General features: G+C 40.4%; 1 protein-coding gene across 2 annotated transcripts in view; it reads right to left on the bottom strand.

Annotated features, from left to right (window-relative positions):
- The window catches only part of NDP (norrin cystine knot growth factor NDP), a 277,419-nt gene that overhangs the window by 219,217 nt on the left and 41,762 nt on the right, over window positions 1-16,440 (bottom strand). Inside the window, exons 1-3 of one of the 2 annotated variants that reach the window (XM_067023734.1) lie at window positions 11,584-11,599; window positions 2,057-2,250; window positions 239-331 (exon numbers count right to left, since the gene is read on the bottom strand). The gene's annotated coding sequence lies outside the window, so the exon portion shown is untranslated. Of the gene's footprint in view, window positions 1-238; window positions 332-2,056; window positions 2,251-11,583; window positions 11,600-16,440 lie in introns of those variants that run through there. The other variant, XM_067023733.1, reaches the window with a different exon arrangement.

Raw genomic sequence — 16,440 nt, 5'->3', positions numbered from 1 at the left:
ACTTTACATCTAGTGTTCTAGCAGGACAGAGCTCTGTGCTAATAACACGAGGTGCTCTTACTGCATGTCTGTGGCCATTAGAAACTACATCTCCACTTAAATGGAGATGTGTCATCGGTAATAAATAAAAACAGTCAAGGGTAAATCAAGGGCAATTAAAGGTAGATGTAAAACCAGGAATAGTCTCCGAAACAAAAATATGCAGGACATTGCCCATGAGGGTGGAGTTCTCACTTACCTGGAGAGTAAGGATCCCAGAAGATCATCACTCAAAGGTAATCAGGAGGACCTGCACAGTCTTTTGATGTCTTTGCTGGGTAATAATTTTTTCCTGCATTAAAACAAAGTAAATGGGCTTTTATATACTTTGTGTCTCTTGAGTAACAATTACAGTCTATAGGAAAGAAAACACAGATGTGTTCTAAAAGCATGCACCTGGAAATAAGTATGAAAACTGGTACTGGAATCACAGTAAGGAAAGACAGTAATACTGCATTTCACCAACTGTTTTTCCACTTCAGAAGTCACTAGATTCTGTCCTTACAAAGGCCTTTCCATCAAGATTCAGATTCTTGGTTGGTGATAGTACAGCCTATTAAGGCTGTAGCCGCGAGTGTTGCTCTAAGTAATCGATCTGCATTCTTGACCACTAGTCAAAAATGGTTCTGATATTTGAAAACATCTCTTAATCTGACAGGCATCTAGAGCCTCCAACACAAGTATTATATGACTGGAGGGTGTTTTTCTAGTCTTTTCCTTGGACCCAAACCTTATAACCTAGAAGCCCCAACTGAGGCCTTAACATTCACCTCAATTTTTTCTCCAGACCAGCCCAACAGTCATTTTCCCCAGCCTGCTGAGGGCACAGAAATGCTTGTCCAATGTTCTAACTCAGACAGTGTTCTTCCAGGCATCAGGCAAAATTAGAACCAACAGGAAAGAAAGTGGGCTTCTTTCTTTGCAGTAGGTTATAAATTGATAAGAGAATGTTTATGTCTAGAATTGGAGCTTGTTGGATCTGGAGAACCTCAGAGTTGTCCGATCAACTAGCCCCATTTTCCCAGTAGGTGTTCTTTTAGTGAAGGAGGGTCACAATTCTCACCCTGGGAAGGGGTACCACTAAGGTGGAAGGCCAGGCCAGGGTCATGCAAAGCTCAGGCCACACAGCCTCCAGAAGGCTCAGAGAAGCTTAAAGATTCAAGGAAAAGTACCATCTTTATAACAACTCAACAAGGGTGCATTATGGATTAGGAAAAAAAAAACCATATTCACAACTAAAATAAACTATGGGACCTTCAAAGATATTTAGGGTATGTAGGTAGCCACTTGGGTGCAGACTTCAGGTTTGGGGTTGAAGGAAGGGGTCATGGGGAAAAGAGATGGCAGTGGTCTGCAGTAATAAAATCAGAGGAGAGTTTGATCTAAGGTTTTCTAACTCCAATTGAGTATTCCACCCCCCACACTATATCAGTCTGTGGATAAGATGAACACCAAAACATATTAAGATGGAGCTCCAGTTGTTTGTAACAGTGACTTAATAAAGCTCAATGCAAACACGATAAATGTATTCAAAATAGATCATGCTGAGCTTCATTATCTCCAAGGAGAAATAATTTCAAAGAAATTCTATAGAAAGTTTAGTTGCAAATCCCCTGTTCTGTGTATTATAAAAGTCACACTAATAAATCCGACTTATCACTAAAATAATGTAAAGAGATGACATCTCAGAATTAAACCTTCTAACATTGATTTACTATGTTTCAATTGAAAACCTCTAGAAACCAATTAAAAGCAAATGCAAAGGGGCAAGCCTATTCTTTTGAAGATACAGGGCCTCCCCTATTCCATCAACAAGCAAAGCTCACCATCCATCACTATGAAATATCTGTACCCAAGAAATCTCCAAAAATGATTTAAGGTGGCTTTGCTACATAGTGGAGTATGAGGAGACATGTCAATTTTCTTTTTGCCCTTTTTGATAAAATACAAATTCCTTCATTAGTCAGGTTCACAGAAACGTAAATGATTTATTAGAATCAATAAAATAAAAGCTTACTTTTCCCGATCTTGGTATATACAGGTAGCAATGAGTCTTGCAAAATTCTCAAAAGTATTTTTCTTGAGCTGTTCATGGGCCTGTGCAATTAGGACATTTGTATCTGGACGGGGGTCTTCAGGCACCCGGTAGTGATGTGCAATGGTTATAATTTCTTAGTCTGTGAGTTTCCTGACAGACTCATCATTATTTCTCTGTAAAGAAAATGGAAAAACACTCAAGAAATTATATCTAAGACTATTTTACCTTCCTTTCTATTAAAAATATCCAAATCCCATTTTACAAAACTTTACCAATTGCCTAGAGACAGCTTATTATTTTTCTTTAATTTAATTTCTCTACCTATAAGCAACAGGAAGGCACTGGTGCTAGAATGGAAAACAATAAGCACAACAGCTTATAAATAAAATGGCACTTTGCCCAGAGTCAAACTTCTACCACATAACAGCCTACAACCAGGAACTAAATTCTTAAAGTCCTCAAATGGTCAAAAATCCTGTGACTGAATACATGATTTCATTCAATACCTATTAATCTTACTGTATACAAAATAGTAACAGACTTGGGGTTCTGGTTTCCCAGGGTATAAAACTTATAAATCAGTAAGTTAGAAAGGTGTTTTGGAGATGGGGAAAGCGATTATGCACATTTCTGTAGTAAAAAGTAAAAACTGACACACCCTACCAGTGAGAGAAAAAAGTGAAAAGTGAAAAGAGCTGTGCAAAGGTACAGTTGTCTGAGTCTTTAGAAGGCAAATGGCGCTGATATCATTTGGCAGGGCAAACAAACAAACAAACAACAACAACAAAACAAATGACAGCAACACATTCACAATGAGGCCTCAAAGCTTAACAAACTGGCTGACATGTTTTCAATATATTCGCTATCTGAAAGCCATAAACCATGCAACAGGCATTAGAAAGAATTACATCAAAATGGTTAAAATGCAAACTGTTACGGTGGTTAAATGAGTAAGCTTCCACCATCTAGAAAATCTACTTACTGGAAAAAAATTCAGTTCCCAAGAATCCCAAATAAATGAGGGAATACAAGATTTGTTCTTCTGTTATAGACTGGTCTTTTGGAATAATATGGTTTTTAGCTCTTTTAAATATTTCTTGTCATTTTCACTATCATTTAAGAGATCTATAGGTTCTTCTGGTCAAGAATTTCCTTAGATAGAGTGTAGGAAAGGCCACAGCTATGATGTTGACCTACCTGAAGGAACTGTATTTCACCTACATCCACTTATTAGGGTCTCTGGGTTTTTTGTTTTGTTTTGCTTTGCTTTTGTTTTTTTAATGGGAAATGGAGGCCAAATTCAACCAAGAGGACTCCACCATTGCAGCAAGTCAGTTTCGGTTAGACGATCAATCAGTAACATTGGCCAGGGGCTCACTACCTGAAAAACACTGTAGTCACTTTGGCATCTGAACTTTTCAGAGTTTATAATCTATTTGGGCTGTCCAGGCATCCAGATGAGCTCCCTAGCTACTAACTGGGAGGGCCACTTGAATGAACTGAGTAATAATAATAATCCTCATCACTTGTTGAGTTCTTGCTATGTGCCAGGTCCTGTGCTGCTGGGTCCTTTTGGCATGGATCATCTCATCTGGCCCAGAAGGTAGATACTAGTAATAGCCCCATTTTACAGATGAGAACACTGAGGCAGAGAAATGTGAAGTAATATGTCCAATGTCACGAGGTCCGAATGCAAACCCCTGCAGTCTGGCTCCAGAGCCCATGCTCCTGCATACTATTCTGTCCCTCTTCTGTTGGGACACAGAAGAAAGAGTGACCGCATGGAGTGGGGCTCATTCAGGGAAAGCGGAAGGCAGTGGCTTTTGAGCTGATTTTTTAACAGACCTCTCTATTCCCTTTTCCGTCCATGACCTGTGCTTTGAGGGCTATCACTAACCTGCATAAATAAGTAAGAGAAAGTAATTTCAGAAACCCTGAGTCAACAACCATCTCTGACAGAGAGCCAAGTGACCACGGAGGAACCACTCCAAGGGAAGCCCACGGCTCATTTACAACACTGGTCATGGAATAATCAGTCATGACACATGCACAGAATTGAACACTATGCAACCATGAAAAGTAGGCTCTTGACAGATTGGTATTAATTGGTATGAAAGACATCCATGCTATGTTGATAAATGTAGTATGATCCCAATGAAACTAAAGATACCAGTACATATTGACATATATATGCACAGAAAAAAAGACTGGAAGGATACATACCAAAACATCTATAGCATTATCCCTGATTGCTGAGCTTTTTTTTTTTTTTTTTTTTTACAAATATATGCTTTTATTTGAAACGATTATCTCTAGAACCTTACAAAAGGAACTGGTGAGCTTCCCTGGTGGCGCAGTGGCCAAGAATCCGCCTGCCAAGGCAGGGGACACAGGTTCGAGCCCCGGTCCAGGAAGACCCCACATGCCGCGGAGCAACCAAGCCCGTGTGCCACAACTACTGAGCCTGCGCTCTAGAGCCCGCAAGACACAACTACTGAGCCCTCGTGCCATAACTACTGAAGCCCGTGCTCCTAGAGCCTGTGCTCCGCAACGAGAAGCCACCGCAATGAGAAGGTCGCGCAGCACAAGGAAGAACAGCCCCCGCTCGCCACAACTAGAGAAAACCAGTGTGCAGCAACGAAGACCCAACGCAACCAAAATTAATAAAATTTTAAAACTGGTGAAAGTGGTTCAGTCTGGTGGGAAGAATAGAAGAATTTCAAGGACTGGAGGGAGAGACTTGCTTTTCACTCTTTTGTACAGTAACGCCTACATACGAATGAGTTCCATTCTGAGAGCATGTTCATAAGTCCAATTTGTTGGTTAAGTCCAACAAAATTAACCTAGGTACCCAACTAACACAGTCAGCTATATAGCACTGTACTGTAATAGGTTTATAATACTTTTCACACAAATAATATGTAAAAAACAAGCACAAAAAATAAAGACAGATTTTTTTTTTTTTTTTTTTTTTTTTTTTTTGCTGTACACGGGCCTCTCACTGCTGTGGCCTCTCCCGTTGCGGAGCACAGGATCCGGATGCGCAGGCTCAGTGGCCACGGTTCACAGGCCCAGCTGCTCCGCGGCATGTGGGATCCTCCCGGACCGGGGCACGAACCCGCGTCCCCTGCATCGGCAGGCAGACTCTCAACCACTGCGCCACCAGGGAAGCCCAGAGGAAGCATTTTTAATCTTACAGTACAGTACCTTGAAAAGTACAGTAGTACAGCACAGCAGCTGGCATACGCTGAGCTTTCTTTATATATAGGTATAAAAATGATTTTATACCTATATATAAAATGTCTACTTTTTCTGAATTTTTATGATTATCAAATATTACTTTTATCATCAGGAAAATACCCATTTGAAATCTTTTTCTTTTTGAGGGTAGAAAATGGCATGAAGAAGAAGTGGCACACTCCCAAGGATGAGGGAAAAGAGCATCTGCAGCAATAACTAGAAACTTACCACGTACCTTTAACTAATAAACCTACTCTAGCCCCACCAGGTCATAACAGTTTATTTTCCTCTAGAGGGGTGGGATAGGGAGGGTGGGAGGGAGGAGATATGGGGATATATGTATATGTATAGCTGATTCACTTTGTTATAAAGCAGAAACTAACACACCACTGTAAAGCAAGTACACTCTAATAAAGATGTTTAAAAAAAGTTTATTTTCCTTTTCATTGGATAAACTGAAATTATCCTGACCTCACTGCAGTGAAATTTGGTATCTGCTGGGTTCTGCATGCCTGGGTTTTAAACACCTCAGTATCCCACTGCTTTCCATGTCATTAAAAAAAAAAATTTATTATATTTTTGGGCTTCCCTGGTGGCACAGTGGTTGAGAGTCTGCCTGCCGATGCAGGGGACACGGGTCACGCTATGGGAAGATCCCACATGCCTCAGAGAGGCTGGGCCCGTGAGCCATGGCCGCTGAGCCTGCGTGTCTGGAGCCTGTGCTCTGCAGCGGGAGAGGCCACAACAGTGAGAGGCCCGCATACCGCAAAAAAAAAAAAAAAAAATTATTATATTTTTAACAACTTTATTGGGGTATAATTGCTTTACTTTTTTTAAAAAAAAACATCTTTATTGGAGTATAATTGTTTTACAATAGTGTGTTAGTTTTTCCTTTACAACAAACTGAATCAGTTATACATATACATATGTTCCCATATCTCTTCCCTCTTGCATCACCCTCTCTCCCACCCTCCCTATCCCACCCCTCTAGGTGGTCACAAAGCACAGAGGTGATCTCCCTGTGCTATGCGGCAGCTTCCCACTAGCTATCTAATTTACATTTGATAGTGTATATATGTCCATGCTACTCTCTCACTTCGTGCCAGCTTACCATTCCCCCTCCCCATGTGCTAAAGTCCATTCTCTACGTCTGTGTCTTTATTCCTGTCCTGCCCCTAGGTTCTTCAGAACCATTTTTTTTTAGACTCCATATATATGTGTTAGCATACGATATTGGTTTTCCTCTTTCTGACTTACTACACTCTGTATGACAGTCTCTAGGTCCATTCACTTCACTACAAGTAACTCAATTTCGTTTCTTTTTATGGTTGAGTAATATTCCATTGTATATATGTGCTACATCTTCTTTAACCATTCAGCTGTCAATGGACACTTAGGTTGCTTCCATGTCCTGGCTATTGTAAATAGAGCTGCAATGAACATTGCGGTACATGACTCTTTTTAAATTATGGTTTTCTCAGGGTATATGCCCAGTAGTGGGATTGCTGGATCATATGGTAGGTCTATTTTTAGTTTTTTAAGGACGCTCCATGCTGTTCTCCATAGTGGCTGTATCAATTTACATTCCTACCAACAGTGCAAGAGGGCTCCCTTTTCTCCACACCCTTTCCAGCATTTATTGTTTCTAGATTTTTTAATGATGGCCATTCTGACCAGTGTGAGGTGATACCTCATTGCAGCTTTGATTTGCATTTCTCTAATGATTAGTGATGTTGAGCAACCTTTCATGTGTTTGTTGGCAATCTGTGTATCTTCTTTGGAGAAATGTCTATTTAGGTCTTCTGCCCATTTTTGGATTGGGTTGTTCGTTTTTTTGGTATTGAGCTGCATGAGCTGCTTGTAAATTTTGGAGATGAATCCTTTGTCAGCTGCTTCATTTGCAAATATTTTCTCCCATTCTGAGGGTTGTCTTTTTGTCTTGTTTATGGTTTCCTCTGCTGTGCAAAAGCTGTTAAGTTTCATTAGGTCCCATTTGTTTATGTTTGTTTTTATTTCCATTTCTCTAGGAGGTGGGTCAAAAAGGATCTTGCTGTGATGTATGTCATAGAGTGTTCTGCCTATGTTTTCCTCTAGGAGTTTTAGAGTGTCTGGCCTTACATTTAGGTCTTTAATCCATTTTGAGTTTATATTTGTGTATGGTGTTCTAATTATTTTCATTCTTTTACATGTAGCTGTCCAGTTTTCCCAGCACCACTTATTGAACAGGCTGTCTTTTCTCCACTGTATATTCTTGCCTCCTTTAGCAAAGATAAGGTGACTGTATGTGTGTGGGTTCACCTCTGGGCTTTCTATCTTATTCCACTGATCTATATTTCTGTTTTTGTGCCAGTACCATACTGTCTTAATTACTGTAGCTTTGTAGTACAGTCTGAAGTCGGGGAGCCTGATTCCTCCAGCTCCGTTTTTCTTCCTCAAGATTGCTTTGGCTATTCGGGGTCTTTTGTGTTTCCATACAGATTGTGAAATTTTTTGTTCTAGTTTGGTGAAAAATGCCATTGGTAGTTTGATAGGGATTGCACTGAATCTGTAGATTGCTTTGGGTAGTATAGTCATTTTCAGAATGTTGATTCTTCCAATCCAAGAAAATGGTATATCTTTCCATCTGTATCATCTTTAATTTCTTTCATCAGTGTCTTATAGTTTTCTGCATACAGGTCTTTTGTCTCCTTAGGTAGGTTTATTCCTAGGTATCTTATTCTTTTTGTTGCAATGGTAAATGGGAGTGTTTCCTTAATTTCTCTTTCAGATTTTTCATCATTAGTGTATAGGAATGCAAGAGATTTCTGTGCATTAATTTTGTATCCTGCTACTTTACCAAATTCACTGATTAGCTCTAGTAGTTTTCTGGTAGCATCTTTGGGATACTCTAGGTATAGTATCATGTCATCTGCAAACAGTGACAGTTTTATGTCTTCTTTTCCTATTTGGATTCCTCTTATTTCTTTTTCTCCTCTGATTGCTTTGGCTAAAACTCCCAAAACTATGTTGAGTAATAGTGGTGAGAGTGGGCAACTTTGTCTTGTTCCTGATCTTAGTGGAAATGGTTTCAGTTTTTCACCATTGAGGACGATGTTGGCTGTGGGTTTGTCATATATGGCCTTTATTATGTTGAGGGAAGTTCCCTCTATGCCTACTTTCTGGAGGGTTTTTATCATAAATGGGTGTTGAATTTTCTCAAAAGCTTTTTCTGCATCTATTGAGATGATCATATGGTTTTTCTCCTTCAGTTTGTTAATATGGTTTATCACATTGATTGATTTGCATATATTGAAGAATCCTTGCATTCCTGGGATAAACCCCACTTGATCATGGTGTATGATACTTTTAATGTGCTGTTGGATTCTGTTTGTTAGTATTTTGTTGAGGATTTTGGCATTTATGTTCATCAGTGATATTGGTCGGTAGTTTTCCTTTTTTGTGAAATCTTTGTCTGGTTTTGGTATAAGGGTGATGGTGGCCTTGTAGAATGAGTTTGGGAGTGTTCCTCCCTCTGCTATAGTTTGGAAGAATTTGAGAAGGATAGGTGTTAGCTCTTCACTAAATGCTTGATAGAATCTGCCTGTGAATCCAGCTGGTCCTGGGTTTTTGTTTGTTGGAAGATTTTAAGTCACAGTCTCAATTACAGTGCTTGTGATTGGTCTGTTTATATTTTCTATTTCTTCCTGGTTCAGTCCCAGGAGGTTGCATTTTTCTATGAATTTGTCCATTTCTTCCAGGTAGTCCATTTTATTGGCATATAGTTGCTTGTAGCAATCTCTCATGATCCTTTGTATTTCTGCAGTGTCAGTTGTTACTTCTTTTTCATTTCTAATTCTATTGATTTGACTCTTCTCCCTTTTTTTCTTGATGAGTCTGGCTAATGGTTTATCAATTTTGTTTATCTTCTCAAATAACCAGTTTTTAGTTTCATTGATCTTAGCTATTGTTTCCTTCATTTCTCTCTCATTATTTCTTTTTTTTAACATCTTTATTTGAGTATAACTGTTTTACAATAGTGTGTTAGCTTCTCCTTTACAACAAAGTGAATCAGTTATACATATACATATGTTCCCATATCTCTTCCCTCTTGTGTCTCCCTCCCTCCCACCCTCCCTATCCCACCCCTCTAGGTGGTCACAAAGCACAGAGGTGATCTCCCTGTGCTATGCGGCAGCTTCCCACTAGCTATCTAATTTACATTTGGTAGTGTGTATATGTCCCTGCCACTCTCTCACTTCGTCACAGCCCACCCTTCCCCCTCCGCATATCCTCAAGTCCATGCTCTAGTAGGTCTGTGTTTTATTCCCATCCTACCACTAATCTCTTCATGATCTTTCATTTATTTCTGATCTGATCTTTATGGTTTATTTCCATCTGCTAACTTTGGGGGTTTTTTGTTCTTTTTTCTCTAATTGCTTTAGCTGTAAGGTTAGGTTGTTTATTTGAGATGTTTCTTGTTTCTTGAGGTAGGATTGTATGGCTGTAAACTTCCCTCTTACAACTGCTTTTGCTGCATCCCGTAGGTTTTGGGTCGTCGTGTTTTCATTGTCATTTGTTTCTAAGTATTTTTTGACTGCCTCTTTGATTTCTTCACTGATCTCTTGGTTATTTAGTAGTGTTTTGTTCAGCCTCCATGTGTTTGTATTTTTTACAGATTTTTTCCTGTAATTGATATCTAGTCTCATAGCATTGTGGTCAGAAAAGATACTTGATACGATTTCAATTTTCTTAAATTTACCAAGGCTTGGTTTGTGACCCAAGATATGATCTATCCTGGAGAATGTTCCATGAGCACTTGAGAAGAATGTGTATTCTGTTGTTTTTGATGGAATGTCCTATAAATATCATTTAAGTCTATCTTGTTTAATGTATCATTTAAAGCTTGTGTTTCCTTATTGGATGATTTGTACATTGGTGAAAATGGGGTGTTAAAGTCCCCTTCTATGATTTTGTTACTGTTGATTTCCCCTTTTATGACTGTTAGCATTTGCCTTAAGTATTGAGGTGCTCCTGTGTTGGGTGCATAAATATTTACAATTGTTATATCTTCTTCTTGGATTGATCCCTTGATCATTACGTAGTGTCCTTCTTTGTCTCTTGTAACATTCTCTATTTTAAAGTCTACTTTATCTGACATGAGTATTGCTACTCCAGCTTTCTTTTGATTTCCATTTGCATGGAATATCTTTTTCCATCCCTTCACTTTCAGTCTGTATGTGTCCCTCGGTCTGAAGTGGATCTCTTGTAGACAGCGTATATACGGGTCTTATTTTTGTATCCATTCAGCCAGTCTGTGTGTTTTGGTTGCAGCATTTAATCCATTTACATTTAAGGTAGTTATTGATATGTGTGTTCCTATTACCATTTACTTAATTGTTTTGGGTTGTTCTTGTAGGTCTTTTCCTTCTCTTGTGTTTCTTGCCTAGAGAAGTTCCTTTAGCATTTGTTGTAAAGCTGGTTTGGTGGTGCTGAATTCTCTTAGCTTTTGCTTGTCTGTAAAGGTTTTAATTTCTCCACTGAATCTGAATGAGGTCCTTGCTGGGTAGCCCAATCTTGGTTGTAGGTTTTTCTCTTTCATCACTTTAAATATGTCCTGCCACTCCCTTCTGGCTTGCAGAGTGTCTGCTGAAAGATCAGCTGTTAACCTTATGAGGATCCCCTTGTATGTTATGTGTTACTTTTACCTTGCTGATTTTAATATTTTTCTTTGTATTTAAATTTTGATAGTTTGGTTAATATGTGTCTTGGCGTCTTTCTCCTTGGATTTATCCTGTATGGGACTCTGTTTCCTGGACTTGAGTGACTATTTCCATTCCCATATTAGGGAAGTTTTCAACTGTAATCTCTTCAAATTTTTTCTCAGTCCCTGTCTTTTTCTCTCCTTCTTCTGTGACACCTATAATTTGAATGTTGGTGTGTTTAATGTTGTCCCAGAGGTCTCTGAGATGGTTCTCAATTGTTTTCATTCTTTTTTCTTTATTTTGCTCTGCAGTAGTTATTCCACTATTTTATCTTCCAGGTCACTTATCTGTTCTTCTGTCTCAGTTATTCTGCTATTGATTCCTTCTAGAGAATTTTTAATTTCATTTATTTTGTTGTTCATCATTGTTTGCTCTTTAGTTCTTCTAGGTCCTTGTTAAATGTTTCTTGTAATTTCTCTATTCTATTTCCAAGATTTTGCATCATCTTTACTACCGTTACTCTGAATTCTTTTTCAGGTAGACTGCCTATTTCTTCTTCATGTGTTTGGTCTGGTGGGTTTTTACCTTGCTTCTTCATCTGCTGTGTATTTCTCTGTCTTCTCCTTTTGCTTAACTTACTGTGTCTGGGGTCTCCTTTCCACAGGCTGCACGTTCGTAGTTTCCGCTGTTTTTAGTGTCTGCCCCCAGTGGGTAAGGTTGGTTCAGTGGGTTGTGTAGGCTTCCTGGTAGAGGGGATTGGTGCCCGAGTTCTGGTGGATGAGGCTGGATCTTGTCTTTCTGGTGGGCAGGACTGCACCCAGTGGTATGTTTTGGGGTGTCTGTGAACTTATGATTTTAGGCAGCCTCTCTGCTAATGGGCAGGCTTATGTCCATGTCTTGCTAGTTGTTTGGCATAGGGTGTCCAGCATTGTAGCTTGCTGGATGTTGAGTGGAGCTGGGTCGTAGCGTTGAGATGGAGATCTCTGAGAGAGCTTTCACCATTTGATGTTACGTGGGGCTGGGAGGTCTTTGGTGGACCAGTGTCCTGAACTCGGCTCCTACCCCCTCAGAGGCTCAGGCCTGATGCCGGGCTGGAGCACCAAGATTCCGTCAGCCACTGGCTCAGAAGAAAAGGGAGGGGGGAAAAAAAAAGAAAAAGAAAGAAAGCAAGAAAGGAAGAAAGAAAGAAAGAAAAGAAACAAAGAAAGAAGGAAAGAAAAATAAAATAAAGTTATTAAAATAAACAATTAAAAATTTAAAAAATTATTTAAAATGAAAAATTATAAAAGCAATAAAAAAAAGAAAGAGAGAGCAACCAAACCAAAAAAGAAGTCCACCAATGATAACAAGAGCTAAAAACTATACTTTAAAAAAAACAGCGGGGGGTGGGCATCACGGAGTGATGAATTTGGCGATTGGGATTGACATGTATACACTGATGTGCATAAAATGGATGACTAATAAGAACCTGCTGTATAAAAAATAAATTTAAAAAATTATAATACATTATGGAAATAGGTAAGTATAAGCAAAATAGCTTTAATCTTGGGATAATATTATAACGTCATCACACAGCATTTTGTTAAGGCACAAAACTTCCAATAAGTGTTATCAAAGATAAATAATACGAGACTCAACCTTGTTAAGCAGCATTTGTATCTACATCAAATGACGGGACAGACTTATGTCATCTTCCTTGTCAAATGCTGTATTTACTTTTACGATGTTCCAACTTCATTACTGAAAGATCCTGTACCCATTTTCTTCTTGGGGGATGAATAACGATAAAATAATAATTTGTTTAAGTCTCAGAAGTGTTATAAATAATAAAGTAATTTCAGTGATCTGTAAAAAAAAAACCCCAAAAACCGACAGACAGAACCCTAGGACAAATGGTAAAAGCAAAGGTATACAGACAAAATCACACAAAGAAGCATACACATACATACTCACAAAAGGAGAAAAAGGAAAAAAACATATATATATATTTAAAAAAAAGGAAGAAAGCAACCAAATCAGTAAACAAATCTACCAATGATAATAAGCTCTAACTACTAAACAACGATAAACATAAAACCAGAAACAAATTACATGCAGAAAGCAAACCCCAAGTCTACAGTTGATCCCAAAGTCCACTGCCTCAATTTTGGGATGATTCATTGTCTATTCAGGTATTCCACAGACGCAGGGTACATCAAGTTGATTGTGGAGATTTAATCTGCTGCTCCTGAGGCTGCATGGAGAGACTTCCCTTTCTCTTCTTTGTTCGCTCAGCTCCTGGGGTTCAGCTTTGGATTTGACCCTGCCTCTGCATGTAGGTCACCTGAGGGCATCTGCTCCCCGCTCAGACAGGACAGGGTTAAAGAAGCAGCTGATTAGGGGGCTCTGGCTCACTCAGGCCAGGGGGAAGGAGGGGTATGGAATGCGGGGCGAGCCTGCAGTGGCAGAGACCGGCGTGACGTTGCACCAGCCTGAGGTGCGCCATGTGTTCTCCCGGGGAAGTTGTCCCTGGATCACGGGACCCTGGCAGTGGTGGGCTGCACAGGCTCCCGGGAGGGGAGGTGTGGACAGTGACCTGTGCTTGCACACAGGCTTCTTGGTGGCGGCAGCAGCAGCCTTAGCGTCTCACACCCATCTCTGGGGTCCATGCTGATAGCCGTGGCTTGCGCCCATCTCTGGAGCTCGTTTAGGCGGCGCTCTGAATCCCCTCTTGTTGCGCACCCCAAAACAATGCTCTCTTGCCTCTTAGGCAGGTCCAGACTTTTTCCTGGACTCCCTCCCGGCTAGCTGTGGCACACAGCCCCCTTCTGGCTGTGTTCACACAGCCAACCCCAGTCCTCTCCCTGGGATCTGACCTCCAAAGCCCAAGCCTCAGCTCCCAGCCCCGCCCGCCCTGGCGGGTGAGCAGACAAGGCTCTCAGGCTGGTGAGTGCTGGACGGCACCATCTTCTGTGCGGGAATCTCTCCGCTTTGCCCTCTGCACCCCTGTTGCTGCGCCCTCCACTGTGGCTCCGAAGCTTCCCCGCCACTGCCATCCCCTGTCTCTGCCAGTGAAGGGGCTTCCTAGTGTGTGGAAACTTTTCCTCCTTCACAGCTCCCTCCCAGTGGTGCTGGTCCCATCCCTATTCTTTTGTCTCTGTTTTTTCTTTTTTCTTTTGCCCTACCCAGGTACATGGGGAGTTTCTTGCCTTTTGGGAAGTCTGAGGTCTTCTGCCAGCATTCAGTAGGCGTTCTGTAGGAGCTGTTCCACATGTAGATGTATTTCTGATGTATTTGTAGGGAGGAAGGTGATCTCCACGTCTTACTCCTCCACCATCTTGAAGCTATGTCGCTTTCCATGTCTTTATGTGAGGATTCCAAACAAGCTGCCCCACACTTAAAACCGCCCTCAGTCGTGCAGGACACCAGGGGCCCCTGAGTGGTGGCCGGGGTGGCTGCTGCACCCACACGAGCCAGGTCCTGGCACCGGCTATCCCAGTCAGGCAGTGCAAGCCTCGCCCTGCTAACCCCTTTGCCCTGTGTTTGCCACGTGTCCCTTCTTTAGGACCCACCCCACCCTGTCAAGCTTTAATGGGCTTCACCAAGAATGAGGAATCTTTTCAAAAGTAGCACATTCCATTTCTTTTCATTGTGGTGAAATACACTGAACACAAAATCTACCATTAGTGGCATTTAGTGTATTCATAATGTCATGCAACCACCAGCTCTATTTGTTCTAAAATATTTGTATCACCTCAAAGAAGCAATCACTCCAGTTTCTTCCTTCCCCCAACCCTCTCCCCACCTGGCCACCACTAATCTGCTTTCTATCTCTGCAGACTACCTATCTGGATATTTCATATAAATGGAGTTATGCAGTATGGTCTTTTGTGTCTGGCTTTTCTCACTTAGCATAATGCATTCATGTTCATACATGTTGCAGCAGGTATCAGTACTTCCTTCCTTTTTATGGCTGAATAATAGTCCATTGTACGAATGTACCACATTTTGCTTATCTATTCATGCATCAGTGAACATCTGGGGTTGTTTCCCCCTTTTGGTTACTGTGAATAGTGCTGCTATGAACACTCATGTACCAGTTTTTGTTTGAACACCTGTTTTCAATTCTTTAGGTATTTATACCTAGGAGTAGAATCACTGGGTCATATAGTAATTTTATGTTTAACTTATTGAGGACCCACCAAAATGTTTTCTGCATATTCCATTTTTGCTAGCAGCAATCACAAAAACAAAGGTCCAACTTCCATCAGACACAGCCCTTTCTCACTTAAACTTTCAGAGTGAACCTCAAATACGATCTGAGAGCAAAGTCTCATCTTGGTACTTCCTGCCCCATCATTTAAGGAAAATAAAAACGCACTTTAAAAAGCAGCCATAATTTTAGTGATCTGGTATTCTGTGATTAATATCGTTCATCTTAAAGACTCAAATGGCAATCACCTCTGCCTTTACTCAACATTGTATTATGCTCCTGGCACTAATATTTTATACAGATCATCACAGTAATATTTAATTAATCTTATAAGGGATGCTGCATGATTTTCTCTCCATTTTTGTAATTAAAGCCATAAGACTAAAAAAAGCCAAACTGCTCTAAGGTATTGAGGTAACTATGCAGAATTCTGAAACATGAAATGCTAAACAGTTTTACAAGACATAATTCCATTAAAGTCACCCAGTAAAGTAATGGTGAATCAAAACTTCATTTTAAAGGTCTGAATCTCGGAGTATTTTCTTACATATCGAATTGTTAAAGTGTAAGCAATGTCTTTCAAACAAACTAAAAAAATTAGTTTCAATGTAAACAAGGGCTCAAGGCTTACAAGAAAATCTGGTTGAGCCTAAATTAAACCAAGCAGCAATTTTAATGACAGTTAGATAGCACCCTGTATCATCTCCTTCAATTTGATATTCAACAAATAAAATGTGTTTCACTTTGTCTAATGAGAAGCCAGGCACACCTGCTCACATCCTACATTCCCTCAGGTTTTCTGTTACTTGTGGGCCTAAGCTGCCCATACAGAGCAGAACACCCTGCCTTCCCATAACTTACGTCCTAGCCTGGCATGGTGCTGGACTAGTGTGTTGCCAGACCACAGAGAGTAGTAGAGACAGCTGGTAGAATATGTGTCAGAGGAAGGAGAAATGGAAAGATAGATCAAATGGAGCCAGTACAAATGTCTTACCAGACTTTGCTACCAGCCTAACTATAGCTCAAAACCATTTACAGAGCTCTTCAATCTCACTGGAGAACAAAGCCGTTACATATGGCCATGTTGGCTGGGTACTGCCCACCTCCAGGGAGAACATTTATAGACTTATGGTATAAATTGTGTCCCCTGGAGTTGTGTGACATGGTGGCCTCACCAGAGAAGCCAAGGGACTCCAGAGAAAAAAGAAAAAAAGAGGTCACCACAGACTATAAGAAAAATCATCTACCCC

The sequence above is a fragment of the Kogia breviceps genome, chromosome X (assembly GCF_026419965.1).
Source record: "Kogia breviceps isolate mKogBre1 chromosome X, mKogBre1 haplotype 1, whole genome shotgun sequence".
NCBI classification, from domain to species: Eukaryota; Metazoa; Chordata; class Mammalia; order Artiodactyla; family Physeteridae; genus Kogia; species Kogia breviceps.
This window is presented reverse-complemented; position numbering and strand designations above follow the sequence as displayed.